We start from the raw sequence: 20,339 nt of genomic DNA on the forward strand, positions 1-20,339 counted from the left end.
TCTATCTATCTATCTATCTATCTATCTATCTATCTATCTATCTATCTTTCCTTTTGAAATGGAGTCTCACTTTGTCACCCAGGCTGGAGTGCAGTGTCACAATCTTGGCTCACTGTCTTTTTAGCAGAGTTTTCACCATGTTGGCCAGGGGTTTTCACCATGTTGCCAGGCTGGTTTCAAACCACTTTGGGAGGCTGAGGCAGGCAGATCACCTCCACCTCAGGTAATCTGCCCGCCTCAGCCTCCCAAAGTGCTGGGATTACAGGCATGAGCCACCGCACTTGGCCTTTTATATCTTTTAATTTAATTTTTGTCTTTTCTAAAGAACATAGTTCAAAATATCAAATAGTACGGCAGGGCTTTGCCAGTGGTGTGCTGGTCAATATTTAAAAACCAAAAACAGAGTACTATTCAGTTATAGAAAAGAATGAGAGGCTGTCATTTGCAACAAAATGGATGGAACCGAAGATCATTATGTTAAGTGAAACAAATCAGTCACAGAAAGACAAACATTGCAGTTCTTAGCTATTTGTGAGAGCTAAAAATGGAAACAATTGAACTCATGGAGATAGAGAATAGAATGATAGTTACCAGAGGCTAGGAAGTGTAGTGGGGGTTGGGAGGGAAGGGATGGTTAATGGGTATTTGATAGGGGACTATAGTCAATAATTACTTAATTGTACATTTAAAAATAAAAGGGTATAATTGGATTGTTTGTAACACAAAAGATAAATGCTTGAGAAGATGGATACCCCATTCTCCATGATGTGATTATATTCGCATTGCTTGCCTGGATCAAAATATCTAATGTATCCTATAAATATATACACCTACTACGTGCCCACAAAAACTGAAAATTAAAAAAAAATTCACAACAAATTCTCTGGAGAAAAAAAAAAGCCTTCATTTGTAATGTATATTGATTTCCATATTGTAAATACTCCATCCATGGCCAAATTCAATCTAGCCATGTGAGGCACCATCAGCTCTTGAGAGCCAGTATGCACCAGCTCCAGAATATCACTGATCCTTCTTCATTCTTCTTCACCGTCAAGGTGACTGCTTTCAGCTCCTTCAGCCATCATTTTTGGTATTGGCTTTCATATTTCCACCTAAAGACTAACTAAAGGGGCTATCATCCACAGTGCAGATGCAGAAAATAATTAGCATTTACTGGTCACACTCTTTGTTTACTCTTCAATTAGTTAATTCCTGTCCTTCATGCCTCAGTTTTAATGGTATTTCCTGAGAGAGGTCTTCCCTGACCACCTCAATTTAAATTAGGTCCCTCCTGCCGCTGGTCATTCTCATGCCACTTTATTCTTTAATTTCATGGCACATATCCCAGTTTGTAATTATGTAATTATATTTATTGTCTGCCTCTTCCACTAGTTTGCAAGCTCCATAATGCCAGAAACTTTATATATTTTGTTTTTCACTGCATTCTTGAGTATTGTCTAAAAAGCACTTTGATTAGTACCTGGTAAATTGTAGGTGAATAAATAAAGGAAGGAAGAAAAAAAAGGAGTGAATTAATAATATATGCTAGATGCTCTCCACAATTATTTCATACATGTTATTTCATTTATTTTTAACAACACCCCTTACTAGGAAGTTATCACTGTCTTTATTTTACAGATGATGAAATTGTCTTAAAGAGGTTAAGTAATGGGCTTCAAAATCATATAGGGAGTGTGGAAACTTGAAATAAAAATTAGGCCTTTTGATTTAAAACAATTATTTATTTAGTTATTGCTCTATTGATTGCTGAATTCCCATTCAGCTTCATAACTTTGCTAAGAGGCCTTGAATTGTACCTTATTCCAAGTTCTCATATTTTGATTGGTAGTCCTTGATCTAACCAAAAGATCAGATCTGACTCCTAACTATGTCTTTGACCTAATAGTTAACCACTTCTTATTCTTGATTTGTCCCAGTAATTTAAAGGACATACCTTATCACTAAGTGGCCAAGGTCCTAATCCTCTTATATAAGAGTGAAATTGGATAAGATAGTGAGGATTGGCTGGTGGTGGGCCAAACTAAAAACTTGAACTTCATTCTGTCAGCAACATCTATGCCATTTTAGTGATCAAAGTGAAGAATTTTTAGGAGAATGAAGTCATGGCAGCAAAATATGGAGTAAATTAAAGTGGAGAGACACAGGGGTCAGGAAGATAATCTCAGGGTCTCTTGCTTGAATTCATGTTTGAGATTTGAAGACTTGAGCTAGAATGGTGGTACTATGAAGGGATGTCAATAAGGGACATAAAGAGAACAATCAACATAGTTCAGTGACAGAGTTACATGTCTTGTGGAAGGTGAATAGGATTGAGAAACAGTGGAACTGGATTCAGCTCCCTACTCAGCCAATTACTAGACATCTACCTCTTGGCCTCAGCTTCCTAAGCTTTAAAGTAGAGGACAGGCGTAGATGACCTGTGTCTCCTACAATTTGAAAACTTTCTTATGGAAAGAATAGAAATTGATGCAAATATTTAGGAATCAAATGATAGTGAGTCTCACAGAAACAAGGAAGGTAGGACATACCCAGCTGTGCTTGTGTGTGTGCTTGTGTATGCATGCCCGTGTGTATGTGAATGTGTATGCACGCAAGAGGAGAAGGAGAAGTAGGAACAGGAAATAACTGGGACAAACATGGACTTTTTCACATGGTAGTGAATAATTGTCATGGAAATATATCAGCATGTGTATCAGCTTGTTTGGTGTCCATCCCTAATCTTAGAGTACCTTACTGTCCTGCAGGGGCTAGAAATCTAAGAACTAAAACTAGGGTTCAGGATACAAATTGGATTCTGTCAGTTAGATGCACACACCTTATCTTTGGAAGGCAGAAATAAGTAAAGACCATATTCTTCTCCCAAAGAGCAAAGTCATGGAGATGTGCACCTAGAAGGAGTTGAGGTGGCCAGATTTGGCATACCAGTATCTAATCACCAGATTTGTGGGTGCTGAGAGACAGTGCTGGCAAGGGCTTTCTGATTCCTACATCAGACTTCTTGATGTCAGATACTCCAACTCCTTCAATGATTTTGCAAACACCTGATTATGTGAAATATCTGTTTAAAATATCTGGAAAGACTTATATTTCCTTCAGGGATCTGACTGATAGAGATATCAAATTCCACAAAACTTCCATTTAGTCTATTATATTCATGATTTTGCAGTCATCCCTTTTGCTTACTAATGGACTATAATTTTCTTTCATATTAAGGGAATAAAATAATCTCCTTGCAAGAAATGCCACTGGAGTACCACAAAACATGATTTCTTATCCATAAAAAAGAGACAAATTGGCTGGGCATGGTGGCTCATGCTTGTAATCCCAGCACCTTGGTAGGCCGAGGCAGGTGGATCATGAGGTCAGGAGTTCAAGACCATCCTGGCTAACATGGTGAAACCCCGAAACCCTGTCTCTACTAAAAATACAAAAAAATGAGCCAGGTGTGGTGGTACGCGCCTGTAGTTCTAGCTACTTGGGAGGCTGAGACAGGAGAATCGCTTGAACTGGGCAGGAGGAGGTTGCAGCGAGCTGAGATCTTGCCACTGTACTCCAGCCTGGGCCACAGAGAGACAGACTTCATCTCAAAAAAAAAAAAAAAAAAAGAGAGAGAGAGACAAATTTACCCCATTCCAGAGGGACTCTCTAATTAGAGGCTAGATGACATCTGTTTTTCCCGAGGGTCCTGAGTCAAATGCAGAGAGGAAGAGAGTGGAATAACAAGCACCCTACACTGAATTGTAAGTCCTTTAGGACATCAAAAATTGCTGTGTCATCCTGGCTGAGATTAACGTTAGGGCATGTCTAAAAGAACAAGATACTCAGAGGAATGTTATTGAATTTGTAGATGAGAAGCCATCAAATGTCAAGTCAATGGCATTGTCATTGCATATGTGTCCTAGAGGTTTATGCATTTAAGCACATTATTTATACCAGTAGTTCTTCAAGTGTGGTCCTTAGACCAGTAGCATTAGCATCACCCAGGACTTGTTAAAAATACAGATTCCTTTTGGCATGGAATATAGCATTAAAAAAAAATTACAAATTCTTAGGTCCTACCTAGACATACTGAAATCAGAAACTCTAGTGGGAGACAACTGGCCGTTAGTATATATTCACAAAGTCCTTCATGGTCAATGATAACTAAGTTTTTTCTATGTGCGTGATGATCTACCAGTGGGTCTCTGGGTGGGACCTATCAGTGAATGACTGACAGCTATGGATAAGCATTCTTTGTGGGTGCTAGGTAACTTACTCAAGAGCAATGGTAGTAAATAGAGAAGAACTTAAATATATTTTCCCAATGTTTATTAAAATGATAAAAATAATCATTCCACATAGGAAAAATTTTGGTGTTTTTTTAGCAAATATATATCCTATGAAAATTATATATGAATAATATTGACTTTCATAAGTGAACTAGTTTGAAAACAATTTTGGAGACCTGTTCTGTGACTTTATTTTTCTAATCACAAAATATTGAGACCCAAATATATGTCCATGTGATATCTCTGAGAATCAATGACATTGTATACACTTATGGTTGTTTTATATGGAAGAGAATTCAAAATAATTTTTGCTGGTAAATAATTTTTAGTGACAAGTAATTAGATGCTGCCTGAGTTCATAATAACTTACTGTATGATTATTTTGCCTAAAACATGCATGGAAGCAATTTAATATCAGGCAAATACAGTTATGGAGACAGATGCTATCCTGGATTACCCTACTCTTTAAATAAGAATTCAGACTAATGCTGATTAATTTTAATAAATGCTTTCAAAGATGTATGTGAGGAGGCATACCGATTGAATATTGTAATAGTTTCTTAAGATCAAGTCTTTTAAATCCTTCAAAAGCATATAGCCATTTTAATATTATCAAATGCTTGCTCAATGTATTTCACTATCATCAGAACTGGGAATGAAATATTTGGGGCGCAACTAACAATATTCAAACCTTGCTCACATTGTTTCATGAGAGTCTACCTTTTATGAAGCGAGTCCTATCTCTATGAATAATTTGTTCCATAACCCAACTTCATTCTGTTGGTTAAAAATTTAGGTATTATTGCATAATCTTGTTGAGAAAAATAGAGTAACATCTTGAACAGCCAAGTAGCTCTTTTATTCATTTTCAATAATCATGTAAAAATGGAACCACAAATTGATTTACGCATGTGGCACTTTTGAAATAAAAACGAAGAAATCTTCTCTTTTACAGAGTTCAATTCGTCAAGGAATTACAGCAACATTTTGTATGCTCTGTTAATATTTTGTTGAGTTTTAACTATTTCTCTCTTTTGTAACATTTCCAATGAGATTTGACTGATTTTTTAAAAAAAGGTTTATGCTAATGTAACATATATTTTACCCTGAAGGACAAGGAAAATACACCCATTAAATTGAATAATGGAGTAGTTTTAATGACCAGAATGGGTCATTCAGGAACGTAGCTGTACTTCTCTCCAAAATGCCTATTTCAACCATTCTGGCCTTCTTGAGAGTAGATTTTTTTTTTAGTCATAGCTTCCCATAACTCTTGCATCTATAATCTATACCTTGACTTCTGCTGGAAACATTCTCACTTCTGCTCCATTCTAAATTACAAACCTTCTCTCCACTTTGTACTTCCCTCAAGCTATTGTTCTATTGTTCTCTTCCACTTTACCGCCAAATCATGAAAGAGCCTTCCAGAGTCCCAGCTTTCATTCTCTCAACGCCTGCTCACAGAACTCTTCAAAATATGGCTTTAAGCACAGCATTTGGAATAATCTCTACTTCTTGCAGAGAAAAAGGGGAAATGTTATTAGAGGGAAGTACACGGATGGTTTCAACCTTATTAATACTTTTCTATTTTTTTTTTCTTTTTTTTGAGACAAAGTCTCGCTCTGTTGTGAGGCTGGAGTACAGTGGCGCGATCTTGGCTCACCGCAACCTCCACCTCCCAGGTTCAAGCGATTCTCTTGCCTCAGCCTCCTGAGTAGCTGAGATTACAGGCGTGCACCACCACGCCCAGCTATTTTTTGTTTTTTTAGTAGAGACGGGGTTTCACCATGGTGGCCAGGATGGTCTTGATCTCTTGACCTCGTGATCCACCTGTCTCTGCCTCCCAAAGTGCTGGGATTACAGGCGTGAGCCACCGCGCCCGACCGAAATATTTTATTTTTTAAAGTAGCTTCTACCATGTTTGTGTGTGTATTCACATTTCTACATGGTAGAGTTACCATTTTTATTCCGATTTTCCTTCTTAATATTAAAAGCATTTCCCCAAGTCATTTTACTATTCTTCAAAAACATAATTTTAAATAGCTGCATAATATTATTTATTTAACTACTTCCATTCATTAGAACAATCACTCTGTTGATCCTCCAGGACAACATTCACTGAATCCTTACCATGTTCCAGCCAGCATTCAAAGTGCTTTACATTTGTTGTCTTATTTTGCCTGTGGCTTAAGTAGTATCATCATTCCCTATTGGACAGAAGATAAGAGCTCAAGAAATCAAACAAGGAAGAGGTGGTTCCTATTTGCCAATGCTATTTATGTCTTTTGCCAATTTTTTTCTCACTTCCTCTAATTGGTCAAATTTTTTGACCTCAACTGCTCACTCTCGGCACACTACCAAATCTAAACCTGTGTTCCCAACTTCTTTTCTAAACTCAATAGTTTTACACTTAACTGCTTCCTGGTCTTCTACCTTAGGATAGTCACAAGACACCTCAAGCACGAGATAGCCCAAGCTATCCTTCCCTTCACAAACCTGCTTTTACTGCTTTCCTCCCCCTAGGTCAGTTAGTGGCCCTCTTTTCCTTTTAGCTCCTGTTCATACAACTTAGACATCATCTTTCATTGTCTAGTCAATTGACAAGGCCTGTCCTATCTCCTTAATATTTTCCACAACTCTTCTTATTTCTCCATTTCCTTAGTGACTTCTCAAATGACTCACCCATGAGCTCTCATCTAGACTATTTTAACAGCCTTCTGAGGGCTGTGCTGTATTCAGTCTCTTCTAAGGTCAGTTCATCCAGTCTACCATTGTTCTATTAATTTGGCTTCATTCTGTTTATACAATTTGCACTGGTGCCTCGTTCACCCAGACAAAGTCTAAATCTCTGAGCCTGATTTTTTTTTCCATTTATTTTATTGCATTTTAGGTTTTGGAGTACATGTGAAGAACATGCAAGATTGTTGCATAGGTACACGTGTGGCAGTGTGATTTGCTGCCTTCCTCCCCATCACCTCCATCTGGCATTTATCCCCTTGCTATCTCTCCCCAGCTCCACACCCACCACCGTCCCTCCCCTATTTCTTCCCAACTGACTCCTGTGTGTAGTGCTCCCCTCCCTGTGTCCATGTGTTCTTGAGCCTGATTTTTAAGACCTTATATTATCTGGCAAAACTCACTATCCTAACAAAATGATGTTTACAAACTCCTGTGCTTTGGCTCCTGTTCTTTTCTCTATTTAGAGTGTTTTAGCCACCCCTTCTTTACCCCTATCCTCCCACTCCACATTTTATTTGTTTAAAGGATGCCCTTCTGTCAACATTCATGTCAGTGCCACTCCTCCATGAATCTTGGCTTATCTCAATGTGGGACAAAACTTCACCTTTGAGACCCTGAATAATTCTTTACTTTATCTTATTTTATGGGCCACTTCATTACCACTTTGTAGAACTGCAATGTGAGCAACAGTTATGTGTCCTCTACCAAAAATATAAACTCATTGAGTGCAGGAACTGTGCATTATGCCCCTTTTTGACCTCTATAGCACCTAGCACAGTGCCTGGCACAAAAATAATGCTCAGTGAATGCTTGTTGAACATGGAAATTAATAGCTTTGCTGATTAGTATAACATATTCGTATCATTAACTCTATTGCTTTTACTTTGAGTCTTTATAATTTTGCCTTGAGTATTGATTGATAATTCTGCTTCATTTTTATGCCTTATAAATAACTTATACTAGTCCCTCTCCTGAAGCCTCACTTGCAGTAACAAATCCCAAACCATTAGGTTGATGACAAATTGCCCACACATTTCCTTTCCGAGGAAATCAGTTCTCTAGCACTATTCAGAGAGGTAAATTCTAATTAGTGTGGGTTTATCTGAATAAAAAAAGGTTTATGGACTTTTTGGGTTACAAGTGACAGAAACTCAACTCAAAACAGCATAAGCCGAAAAAGATCTTCATTTGAAGGATAGCCCACAGAACCAGAGGAAGAATCAGTATGGTTCAGGAACCACCGTGATTCTGGAAATCTCAGAGCTTTAAACTAGGGACTCCCTTGCCATATAGACACTTTTACACTGTATTGAAATGCCAAGGATTTGGTCTAGGTTCTGCTGCTCGCCAGGCAGAAAGCCAACTGAGACAACAAGTATTACTGGGGAAGAAGGCTTTATTTGGGTGCTGCAGCCAAGGGGATGAGAGATCAGTCTTAAATCCATCTCCCTGACCAGCTAAAATTAGGGGTTTATGTAGCAGGGAAGAAATGTAACCATGCAGGAAAACAGGGATTAGGGAGAGGTAAGGAAGAGAAGTAAATCAACGGGAAGCAGATGATCAGTTAGGCAATCATGATCGGCAAGAGGTCTGATGTCTCATTGTCCAGATATGGTAATCTGTTAAGTTTCAGTTCCCTGATACTATCGGCTTGATTGTTGGTTTCTTGAGACAGGAGCTCAGATAAGACAAATGTAACTTTCTAAAATTTCAAGACTGGGAGGGTCCATTTCTGTGTTTACTCACTCTTGCTCTTTTTCTTGCTTCTTCTTTTTTTTTTTTTTTTTGAGAAAAAAATGATTTAGTTTAGAAGTTATTTAAATGTTGTTTCAAATTGAACTGGAAATGATATAGAAAAAAGTAAATAAACATAGAAAGTTGGGGAAAAAATTTTAATGGGTTGTAAAAGGTTTATGAAAATCTTATGTATTCAAAAGCTGACTGGGATTGAATTGGCTTGTTTATAAGTTTTTATTTATTTTTATTGCATTTTAGGTTTTGGGGTACATGTTAAGAACATGCAAGATTGTTGCATATGTACACACGTGGCAGTGTGATTTGCTGCCTTCCTCCCCATCACCTATGTCTGGCGTTTCTCCCCGTGCTCTCTCTCCCCAACTCGCCATCCTCCGCTGTCCTTCCCCTATTTCCCCCCAACAGACCCCAGTGTGTAGTGCTCCCCTTCTTGTGTCCATGCGTTCTCATTGTTCAACACCCACCTATGAGTGAGAACATGCGGTGTTTGATTTTCTGCTCTTGTGTCAGTTTGCTGAGAATGATGGTTTCCAGGTTCATCCATGTCCCTACAAAGGACACAAACTCATCGTTTTTTATGGCTGCATAATATTCCAAGGTGTATATGTGCCACATTTTCCCTGTCCAGTCTATCATCGATGGGCATTTGGGTTGGTTCCAAGTCTTTGCTATTGTAAACTGTGCTGCAATGAACATTCGTGTGCATGTTTCCTTATTTCTCTTGCTTCTGATTAATTTAACCCTGGCTTGTCTTGACTTAATTTCATTCTCTCCAACTGGAGGTGGATGCAGACATTACAGGCAGAGACTGGAGACAAATGGAAAGGGAAAGCAAATCCAGGCAATGGTGAGTCCAGATCACCAGTCCATAAGATGAGCACCTGCTGTTCTGAGTATTTTCTCAAGCCATGGCAATCAAGCTAGGCTGCTAGTTTGCTTAAGATGACTGAAGTTAGTTTTATGATTTAATTCTAAGAGAGTCTTGACTAATGCAGTTAATTGATTTGGGAGTAAGTTAATAGAATACATTGACTTCAAAATAGGTTTAGTTAACACTTCATAATATTGAAATGTGTCACCAGAAACTGTGGGTCTGATTTTAGACCGCTCCAAAATTTTGAGTGATACTATAGGGTAACTTTCACGGTAGGCAGACTTTTTCATCTTTTTCATTATTTAAAATTTTTTCTTATTTTTTCCAGTTTTACTGCACTATAATTGACATACAAAATTAGTGTATATTTACAGTGTACAACATAATGTTTTGATAGATGTATACATTGTGAAATGATAGTCTAACTATCAACATATCCATTACCTCACAGAGTTATCATCTATTTTTGTGGTGAGAACACTTAAGATCTATCTATTCTCCTAGCAAATTTCAAGTAAACAACACAACTAACTATAGTCACTATGCTATACATTAGGTCTCCAGAACCTGCATCACTGAAACTTGATACCCTTTGACCAACATCTCCCCATTTCCCCAACCCCTTCAACCCCTGTAAATCACCATTCTTTTCTTTGCTTCTATGAGTTCAACTTTTTAAGATTCCACACATAAGTGAGATCATGCAGTATTTGTCTTTCGGTGCATGGTTTATTTCACTTAGCCTAATATCCTCCACTTCACTGGGTTGTCACAAATGACAGTTTCCTTCTTATTTAAAGGCTGAATAGTACGCCACTGTAAATATATACTGCATTCTCTTTTTCCACTTATTGGTCAATGGTTGATTCTATATCTCAGCTGTCGTGAATAAGGCTACTATGAACATGGAAGTGCAGATATCTATCTCTTTGAGATATTGATTTCATTTCCTTTGTATGTACAGCCAGAGGTAGGATTTCTAGGTCATATGGTAGTTCTACTTTTAATTTTTAAGGATTCTCCAAACTGTTTTCCTTAATGACTGTATCAATTTACATTCCCAGCAACGTTGTGTAAGTGTTCCCTTTTATCCGTATCCTCTCCAATACTTGTTATCTTTTGTTTTATGAAGATAGCCATTCTAACAGGTGTGAAATAATATTTCATCCTGGTTTTGATTTGCATTTCACTGATGATTAGTGATACTGAATGTATTTTCATAAACTGTACCTCTTAGTCACTTTTATGTCTTCTTTTGAGAAATGTCTACTCACAACCTTCTCCTGTTTAAAAATTTGGTTATTTGTTTTCTTGCTATTGAGTTGAGATCCTTATATATTTCAGATATTAGCCCCATATTAGATATATGACCATTGATGATCATTTTGGGTGATTCCATGTCATTGCTATTGTGAATAATGTTGTGATGAACATGTGAGTGCACGTGTCACTTTGGTAAAATAATTTATTTTCCTTTCATTATGTACCCAGTAATGGGATTGCTGGGTTAAATGGTAGCTCTGTTTTGAGTTCTTTGAGAAATCTCCAAACTGTTTTCCACAGTAGCTGAGCTAATTTACATCACTACCAACAGTGAATAAGTGTTCCCTTTTCTCCACAGCCTTGCCAGCATTTGTTATTTTCTGACTTTTTTTTTTTTTTTTTTGAGACGGAGTTTCACTCTTGTTACCCAGGCTGGAGTGCAATGGCGCGATCTTGGCTCACTGCAACCTCCGCCTCCTGGGTTCAGGCAATTCTCCTGCCTCAACCTCCTGAGTAGCTGGGATTACAGGCACGCGCCACCATGCCCAGCTAATGTTTTTTGTATTTTTAGTAGAGACGGGGTTTCACCATGTTGACCAGGATGGTCTCGATCTCTTGACCTCGTGATCCACCCGCCTCGGCCTCCCAAAGTGCTGGGATTACAGGCTTGAGCCACCGCGCCCGGCCTATTTTTTGACTTTTTAATAGTAGCAATTCTGACTGGTATAAGATGGTATATCTTACTCTGGTTTTAATTTGTACTTCTCTGATAATTAGTGATGTTGAATATTTCTTCATATTTTTTTTGGTCACTTGTATGTCTTTTTTTTAGAAGCATCTGTTCATAAGTTTTGCTGATTTTTTAATGAGGTTTATACATTTTGCATATTTTTTATTTGTTTTTTGCTTGTTCAATTCTTTACATTTCTTATAGATTCGGATACCAGACCTATGTTGGATGCATAGTTTGCAAATATTTTCTCCCATTCTGCAGGTTGTCTGTTTACTCTGTTAATAGTTTCTTTTTCATACAGAAGCTCTTCAGTTCAATTAGGTCCCATTTGTCAATTTTAGTTGACAAATTGCAATTGCTTTTGAGGACTTAGTCATAAATTCCTTCCCAAAGCTCATGTCCAGAATAATGTTTCTTAGATTTTCTTCTAGAACTCTTATAGTTTGAGGTTTTATATTTAAATCTTTAATCTATCTTGAGTTAATTTTTGTGTATGGTAAAAGCTAGAAGTTCAGTTTCATTCTTCTGCATATGGCTAACCAGTTATCCCAGCAGTATTTATTGATAAGGGAGTCCTTTGCCTATAGCTTATTTTTGTCGATTTTGCCTAAGAACTGATGGTGGTAAGCGTGTGGCTTTCTTTCTGGGTTGTCTATTCTCTTACACTGGTCTATGTGTCTGCTTTTGTGTTAGTACTATACTGCTTTGATTACCCTAGTCTTACAGTATAGTTTGAAGTGAGGTAATCTGATGCCTCTGGCTTTGTTCTTTTTGCTTAGGATTGCTTTTACTACACAACTCTTTTTTAGTTTCTTTTTTTTTGAGACAGAGTTTCTCTCTTGTTACCCAGGGTGGAGTGCAATGGCGCAATCTCGGCTCACTGCAACCTCCGTCTCCTGGGTTCAGGCAATTCTCCTGCCTCAGCCTCCTGAGTAGCTGGGATTACAGGCACGTGCCACCATGCCCAGCTAATTTTTTGTATTTTTAGTAGAGACGGGGTTTCACCATGTTGACCAGGATGGTCTCGATCTCTTGACCTCGTGATCCACCCGCCTCGGCCTCCCAAAGTGCTGGGATTACAAGCGTGAGCCACCGCGCCCGGCCTTTAGTTCCATATTAAATTTAAAATAGTTTTTTCTGATTCTATGAAAAATGACGGTAATTTGAGAGGAAGAGCATTGAATCTGTAGATCGCTTTTGGCAGTATGCTCATTTTAATAATATTGATTCTTTCAATCCATGAGCATGGAATATTTTTCCATTTGTATCATCTGTGATTTCATTCAGCAGTGTTTTGTAGGCATTAACTCTTCTTTAAGTGTTTGGTAGAATTCACCAATGAAGCTTGCCAATTATCCCAGCACCATTAGATGGATAGGGTGTCCTTTCCCCACTTTACATTTTTGTTTACTTTCTTGAAGATCAGTTGGCTGTGTTTGGCTTTATTTCTCGGTTCTCTATTCTGTATCATTGGTCTACATGCCTACTTTTATACCAGTATCATGCTGTTTTGGTAACTACAGTCTTGTAGCATAGTTTGAAGTTGGGTAATGTGATGCCTCTAGATTTGTTCTTTTTGCTTAGCCTTGCATTGGCTACGTGGGCTCATTTTAGATTCGATATGAATTTTAGAATTTTAAAAATTTATTTGTTTAATTAATTAATTAATGTATTTCTTTTGAGATGGAGTCTCACTCTATCACCCAGGCTGGAGTGCAGTGATGTGACCTCCCTCCCTCCCTCCCTCCCTCCCTTCCTTCCTTCCTCTCTTTCTCCCTTTCCTTTCTTTCCTATCTCATTCTGTCACCCAGGCTGGAATGTAGTGGTGCAATCACAGCTTACTGCAGCCTTTACCTCCTGGATGAAGTGATCCTTCCACCTCAGCCTCCTGAGTAGCTGAGACTACAGATGGGCACCTCCATGCCCAGCTAATTTTTTCTATTTTTTGTCGAGATGGGGTTTTGCTATGTTGCCCAGGCTGGTCTCAAACTCCTGGGCTCAAGTGATCTTCCTGTCCTGGCCTCCCAAAGTGCTGGGATTACAGGTGTGAGCCATAGTGCCTGCCTTAACATGTTTTCATGATGTTAGTTAGTATCCTTTTATTTGAACTTAAAGAACTCCCAGTAGCACCCAGTAGCATTTCTTATAAGGTAGGTATAGTGGTGATGAATTCCCATAGCTTTTGTTTGTCTGGAAAGTCTCTTCTTCATATTGGAAAAATGGCTTTGTCAGGTATATAGTATTCCTGGTTGGCAGTGTTTTTCTTTTCTCCTTTTAGCACTCTGAATATATATTATTCCACACTCTCCTAATCTGTGAAGTTTGTGTTGAAAAATCCACTGATAGTTTAATGGATGTTCTCTTGTATGTGGTGAGTCATTTTTCTCTTTCTGCTTTCAAAATTCCCTTGTTGCCTTTACTTTTGAGAATTTGATTATAATGTGTGTCAGTGAAGATTTCTTTATATTTAAACAGTTTGAGGTCCTTGGGTTTCGTGGAACTAGATGTTCACTTCACTTTTCAAATTTGGGAAAATTTTGGTCATTATTTGTTTAAATAAGCTTTCTCGCCTCCCTTTTTCTGTGCTGCTTCTTACACTTCCACAATGCAAAAACTGGTTCATTTATGTCTCATAAGTCTCTCAAAATTTCTTCACTCTTTTTCTTTTTCTCTCTCTCTGAAACTGGGTAATTTCAAATGACCTGTCATTTAAGCTTGCTGATTTTTTTTATGCCTGATTGAGTCTGCTGTGGAAGCTGTCTATGGAATTTTTCAGTTTAATCATTGTGTTCTTCAGCTCCAGAATTTTCTTTTGTTTTTTTTTTAATGTTCTTTGTATTTTTTGTTGAACTTCTAACTTTGATCGTGCATTGTTTTTCTGATTTTGTTTAGCTGTCTATCTGTGTTCTCATACATTTTATTGAGCTACTTTAAGACAGTTATTTTGAATTCTTTATCAGGCAGTTCATAAATCTTATTTTTTTTTTCTTTTTCTCCTTCCTTCTTTCCTGCCTTCCTTTCTTCCTTCCTTCCTCCCTTCCTTTTTTCTTTCTTTTGTTGTTATTGAGATATGGTCTTACTCTGTTGCCTAGGCTGTAGTGCAGTGGCACAATCATGACTCACTGCAGCCTCAACCTCCTGAGCTCAAGCAATCCTCCCACCTCAGCCTTTTGAGTAGCTGGGGCCAAAGGTGCATGCCAGCACGTCTCACTAATTTTTGTATTTTTTGTAGAGACAAGGTTTCGCCATGTTGCTCAGGCTGGTCTCAAACTCCTGATCTCAAACTCAAGCAATCTACCCACCTTGGCCCCCCAAAGTGCTGGGCTTACAGGCACGAGTCACCATGCCTAGCCACATCTTCATTTCTTTAGATTTGGTCAGTGGTTTTCTACTTTGTTTTTTTGTTGATGCCATGTTTTCCTGATTATTCATGATCCTTGTGACTTTTTATTGGTGTCTGTGCATTTGAAAAAGTACGTACCTCTTCCAGTCTATACAGACTGGCTTTGGCATGGAATACCCTTCATCAGTTAGCCCATAGAGAGATTCTGAAAAGGACCTCTGGTAGGGTCCATAGTTGAACTTACTGCTGGTTTTTTCAGTGGCATGACCTAGTGACTAAGTTAGTGGGCAGATGTACCTGACATTTGGGTCTGTAGAGATCAGCCTGGTGCCTGCATTCATGGGTTAAGCCCCTTATCCATGGCAACTGACCTTGGGCTGGTGTCCATTGGAGTGGACCTGATGACTGTGTTCCTGTACCTCATGTCCACAGGGGCTGAACTGAAGCCTAGTTCCAAGGGTGCTGACCTGGTATTGAGGTGGGTCTTGAGTCTGAGTTGCAGGGATGGACTGGGTTGTGTGACCACCAGGGTTGGCCTGTCATTAGGATCCACTGGGTGGGCCTGGCACCTGTGTTCCTGGGAACCAGCTTGAAGCCTGAGACCATAGTTGTGGGCTTGAATCCTGGGTTTCCTGGGGCTGGTCCAGTGCCAAAGTCTACTGGGGTGGGCCTCTAGCCTAGGTGTGGGCACTGGCTTGGAGCCTCAGTCCATTGTAGACGGACTGGAATCTGGGGCTATAGGGTTTAGTCTGGCTCTTGGGAAGCCTAGGAATCAGAGTCCCTGAGGCGGGGCTGGAGCCTGGACCATAAATGCTGTCCTGGTGCTGGGGTAGGCCTGAAGCCTGAGATTGCAGCAGTTGGCCTACTGCCAAGGTTCAGAGGAGGACCTGGTGCTGGGGTTTGCAGCAAAGTCTTGTGCTCATTTCACTCTCCATTTGCCATGCAAAGGAGAGAGAAGGTAACTTTCTCCACACAGTGCTGTTTGGCCTTAGGAGAGGCATGGCATGCTTGCTCAATGTAAAACTGTCCTTTCCTTCCCTCTTCAGTGAATCTTTTTTTATTTCTGTGCTCCACCCAGGTGGTATATTCTCTTGCTTAGATTCTTTAGCTCTTGGGAAAGCATTTTAGTGTGGGTATTTGTTCAAATTGATGCTTCTGCTAGGGAACTATGTTGGGAACTCCTATTCAGCCATCTTACTGATGTCATCTTTCATCTTTAAACAAATTAACATTTAAGAAGAAAAAAAATTCCTTCCTCCAAACTTTTTTTTTTTTTTAGGCAGTGTTTTACTTTTGTTACCCAGGCTGGGGTACAATGGCGCGATCTCGGCTCATCGCAACCTCCGCCTCCTGGGTGCAGGTAATTCTCCTGCCTCAACCTCCTGAGTAGCTGGGATTACAGGCACGCGCCACCATGCCCAGCTAATGTTTTGTATTTTTAGTAGAGACGGGGTTTCACCATGTTGACCAGGATGGTCTCGATCTCTTGACCTCGTGATCCACCCGCCTCGGCCTCCCAAAGTGCTGGGATTACAGGCTTGAGCCACCGCGCCCGGCCTCCTTCCTCCAAACTTTCTAAAGCTAAACCACATTTACCAGGGTTTCAGATTTGTATTCTCTTATAATATGCCTTAAAGATATTCCTTATCTCTTTTTTCATTATGCCCCCTTGTTTTGGATAAATTGCTCTTACGTTGAGCCTTCTCTTATCCTTTTATTAAAGCATTTATCCATTTACCAGTTTTATTTGAATTATCATAGGAAAATTTATTCTCCCTATGAAAATAATTGGCTTTCTTAACTGCAGTTTTATTCAGAAGTGCCTAAGTTTATAACAGTTCTTTATCAGGTTTTTATGACTGGGAATGTAACTTCTTTTTAAAAAAAAAATCTTTTTGAGGCAATAAAGTTTTCTGTACCTTTGGGATTTCCAAATTCTTAGTAAGTGACTAGTAATCTATCTGTTGCTAGATTCCTTGGAAACCTCTCATAAGCTATGATGTAATACAATGCTATGCTAAATTAAAATTTATATATTCTTTGATTTCATTTTAATGGTTATTAGAAAACTTTATCTTTGAGTAGTGGATTATTGAATATCCAACGTGATGTCTTTTATCTTTCTCTGTTCATATTATCTGTATTAGTCCATTTCTACAGATCATATGAAAAGAATTTCTGCATCTGAATTTCTAATAGGCTGCTAAATACTTTTTTTGCATGATCAAATATATATTCATCATCAAAAAAGACCGGTGATTCAAAAAAATGTTACCTGTATTCCCATGCTTCAAAATTTTACTGGAATCTTTGGCAGTATCTAAATAATATATATTATGATGACCTGGTTAATAATATAAAAACATGAGAGAGTCAGAACTTGTGGGTTTTTCCTTTAAGATCATAATTATGAACAATAACGAATTAAATTGAATTTTTACTCAAAGGTCGCATTACCTCCTGTGTTTATTTTCTTTTCGAAAACTAATCTCAGCTCTAATAAATCCACATATTATAAGATTGTCTAAAAGAGAATTGTAATTAAATCAGAAGGGAAATAGAAATTCATCTTTTTAGAATCAGAGCATCTATGTTCCATAATACATTTTCTTCTAGATGGGTGGTCTGTAAAGCCTGATACGGAATTCAAAGTGGTCTGTAAAGTGTCCTGTAAACTAATACCATATGGTGGTAATATTTATATTAGATAACATTTTATTTGGCCTTTAGCATAGATTAATAATCCATTCCTTGTGCCCATCAATAGGAACTGCACATTTCCTATTAATTTCAGTGACATTTGTCTGACAATGGAAATTTAGAGAAGATAGTAAATGAAGTTGTTGGCTTCATGGATTTAAATTTTTTTTGTGGTAAAAGACATAAAACCTGCTATTTTAACCAGTTTTACATTATGTGGCATTAATCAATTTTACATTATGTGGCATTAATTCACAACGTTGTGCAACCATCACCAGTATCTATTTCCAAAAAAAAACAAAAACGAAAAAAAAAAAAAAGAGAAAAAATTTGGCTGGACACGGTGGCTCATGCCTGTAATCCCAGCACTTTGGGAGGCAAGTGGATCATCTGAGGTCAGGAGTTCAAGACTAGTTTGGTCAACATGGTGAAACCCCATCTCTACGAAAAATTTTAAAAAAATTAGCTGGGTGTAGTGGCGGGCACTTGTAATCCCAGCTACACAGAAGGCTGAGGCAGGAGAATCGCTTGAACCCATGAGGTGGACATTGCAGTTAAGCAAGATTGCACTATTGCACTCCAGCCTGGTCTCAAAAAAGAAAAGAAAAGAAAAGAAAAGAAAAGAAAAGAAAAGAAAAGAAAAAATTTGAAAACCTAAATAGAAACTCTGTACCTAATAACTTTCAATTTTCCTCTCACTCCACTCCAGCTGCTGGTAACCTCAAATCACCTTCTATCTCTGTGAATTTGCCCATTCTAGATATCTCATACAAGTGAGTCTTACAGTAGTTGCCCTTTTGTGTCTGGCTCATTTCACTTAGCATAATGTTTTAAAGTTTCATTTATGTTGTAGCATGTGTCAGAATTTCATTCATTTTTATGGATTAATAATTCCCATTGTATAGATATGAGATGTATTCCATTTTTTGTTTACCCATTCATCTGTCATTGAACCCTTGGGTTGTTTTCTCTTTTTGCCATTGCGAACAATACTGCAATGAACCTTGTCATACAAATATCTGCTCGAGTTCCTGTTTTCAGTTCTTTTGCGTATATATTTAGAAGTGGAATTGCTGGGTCTTATAGTAATTCTGATTATCTCTTGAGGGACTGCTAAACTGTTTTCCATAGTGGCTTTACTGTTTTGCATTCCCACCAGCAATCTATGATGGTCTAATTTCTTTGCATGTTTGCCAACACTTGTTATTTTCTTGTTTTTTTGTTTATTGCCATCCTAATAAATGTGAAGTGGTATGTCACTGTCATTTTGATTTGCATTTCCCTGATAACTAATTATATTAAGTATTTTTTGTGCTTATTGGAGGTTTGTATATCTTCTTTGGAGAAATGTCTGTTCAAGTTCTTTGCCCATTTTCTAATTGGATTGTTTGTCTTTCCGTTGTTGAGTTGCAGGAGTTCTGTGTATATTCTTGGAAATTAAGCCTCATGTATTCATGACTGGATGACCTCCTCCCTCTTGCCTTCACTGCTTGCCCAAGGCAGAAGTCCCAGGATATCACCTCACTGAGCAATGGCTGGACTATTTCTGTTCTTAACACCTTGGCCCAAATTATTTTATTAGATATCTTAGTAATGTATTTGCATTTCTGCCCCATTAACAAGTTGTTCACATAATTTCTGCAATTTTATGTATGTATGTTATATTTTTTAAAATTCTGTCAAAAAATGTCAAAAAAATTTTCTCCAGCTATATGTTTTTTTTTTTTCTGGCAACTTCTTTCTTCAGATTACATGAATATAGGATAAACTAATTTTTAAATATTTGTGCTACAACAGTATTTTTTTGTGTTTACATAACAGCATTCTTGAAATATAATTTATGTCATATAAAATTCACTCTTAAGGTTTACAATTCAGTGATTTTTAGTATCCCAAGAAGAAGAAATGAATTATTTATTTATTTACCTTTTTTGAGGCTGAGTCTTGCTCTGTGGCCAGGCTGGAGTATAGTGGCGTGATCTCGGCTTACTGCAACCTCTGCCTCCTGGGTTCAAGCAATTCTCAAAGTTGTGTAACCATACCCACTGTCTAATTGTATAATTTTCAACATCCCAAGAAGAAGCCCCATACTCAATAGCAGTTACCCCCACATTCCCACCTTCCCCCAGACTTGACAACCACTAATCTATTTTTTCTATTTACGGAATTGCCTGCTCTTGACATTTTATATAAATGAAACCCTACAATATGTGGTAATTTGTAACAGGCATGTTTCACTTAGGAAAATGTTTTCAAGGTCCATTTATGTTATAGTACATATCAACACTTCCTACCTTTTTATTGCCAAATAATATTTCATTATATGGATATGGCACCTTTCATTTTAAAAAAATTTATTATTTATTTATTTTTTGAGACTGAGTCTTGCTCTGTGGCCAGGCTGGAGTGCAGTGGCATGATGTTGGCTCACTCCAACCTCCGCCTCCCGGGTTCAAGCAATTCTCCTGCCTCAGCCCTCCGAGTAGCTGGGATTACAGGCACACGCCACCATGCCCAGCTGATTTTTATACTTTTAGTGGAGACAGGGTTCACCATGTTGGCCAGGATGGTCTCCATCTCTTGACCTCATGATCCTCCTGCCTCTGTCCCCCAAAGTGCTGGGATTGCAGATGTGAGCCACTG

General features: G+C 38.2%; 1 long non-coding RNA gene across 1 annotated transcript; it reads left to right on the forward strand.

Annotated features, from left to right (window-relative positions):
* Positions 1-9,504: 9,504 nt before the first annotated feature.
* On the forward strand, positions 9,505-19,398 carry LOC116537275. The gene is made up of 3 exons (XR_004263056.1): positions 9,505-9,630; positions 18,406-18,469; positions 19,110-19,398. It is a non-coding gene; the product is annotated as an uncharacterized LOC116537275 (long non-coding RNA).
* Positions 19,399-20,339: the final 941 nt, after the last annotated feature.

Source organism: Sapajus apella, unplaced genomic scaffold, assembly GCF_009761245.1.
Source record: "Sapajus apella isolate SASKATOON/1434 unplaced genomic scaffold, GSC_monkey_1.0 scaffold4, whole genome shotgun sequence".
Classification (NCBI taxonomy): Eukaryota; Metazoa; Chordata; class Mammalia; order Primates; family Cebidae; genus Sapajus; species Sapajus apella.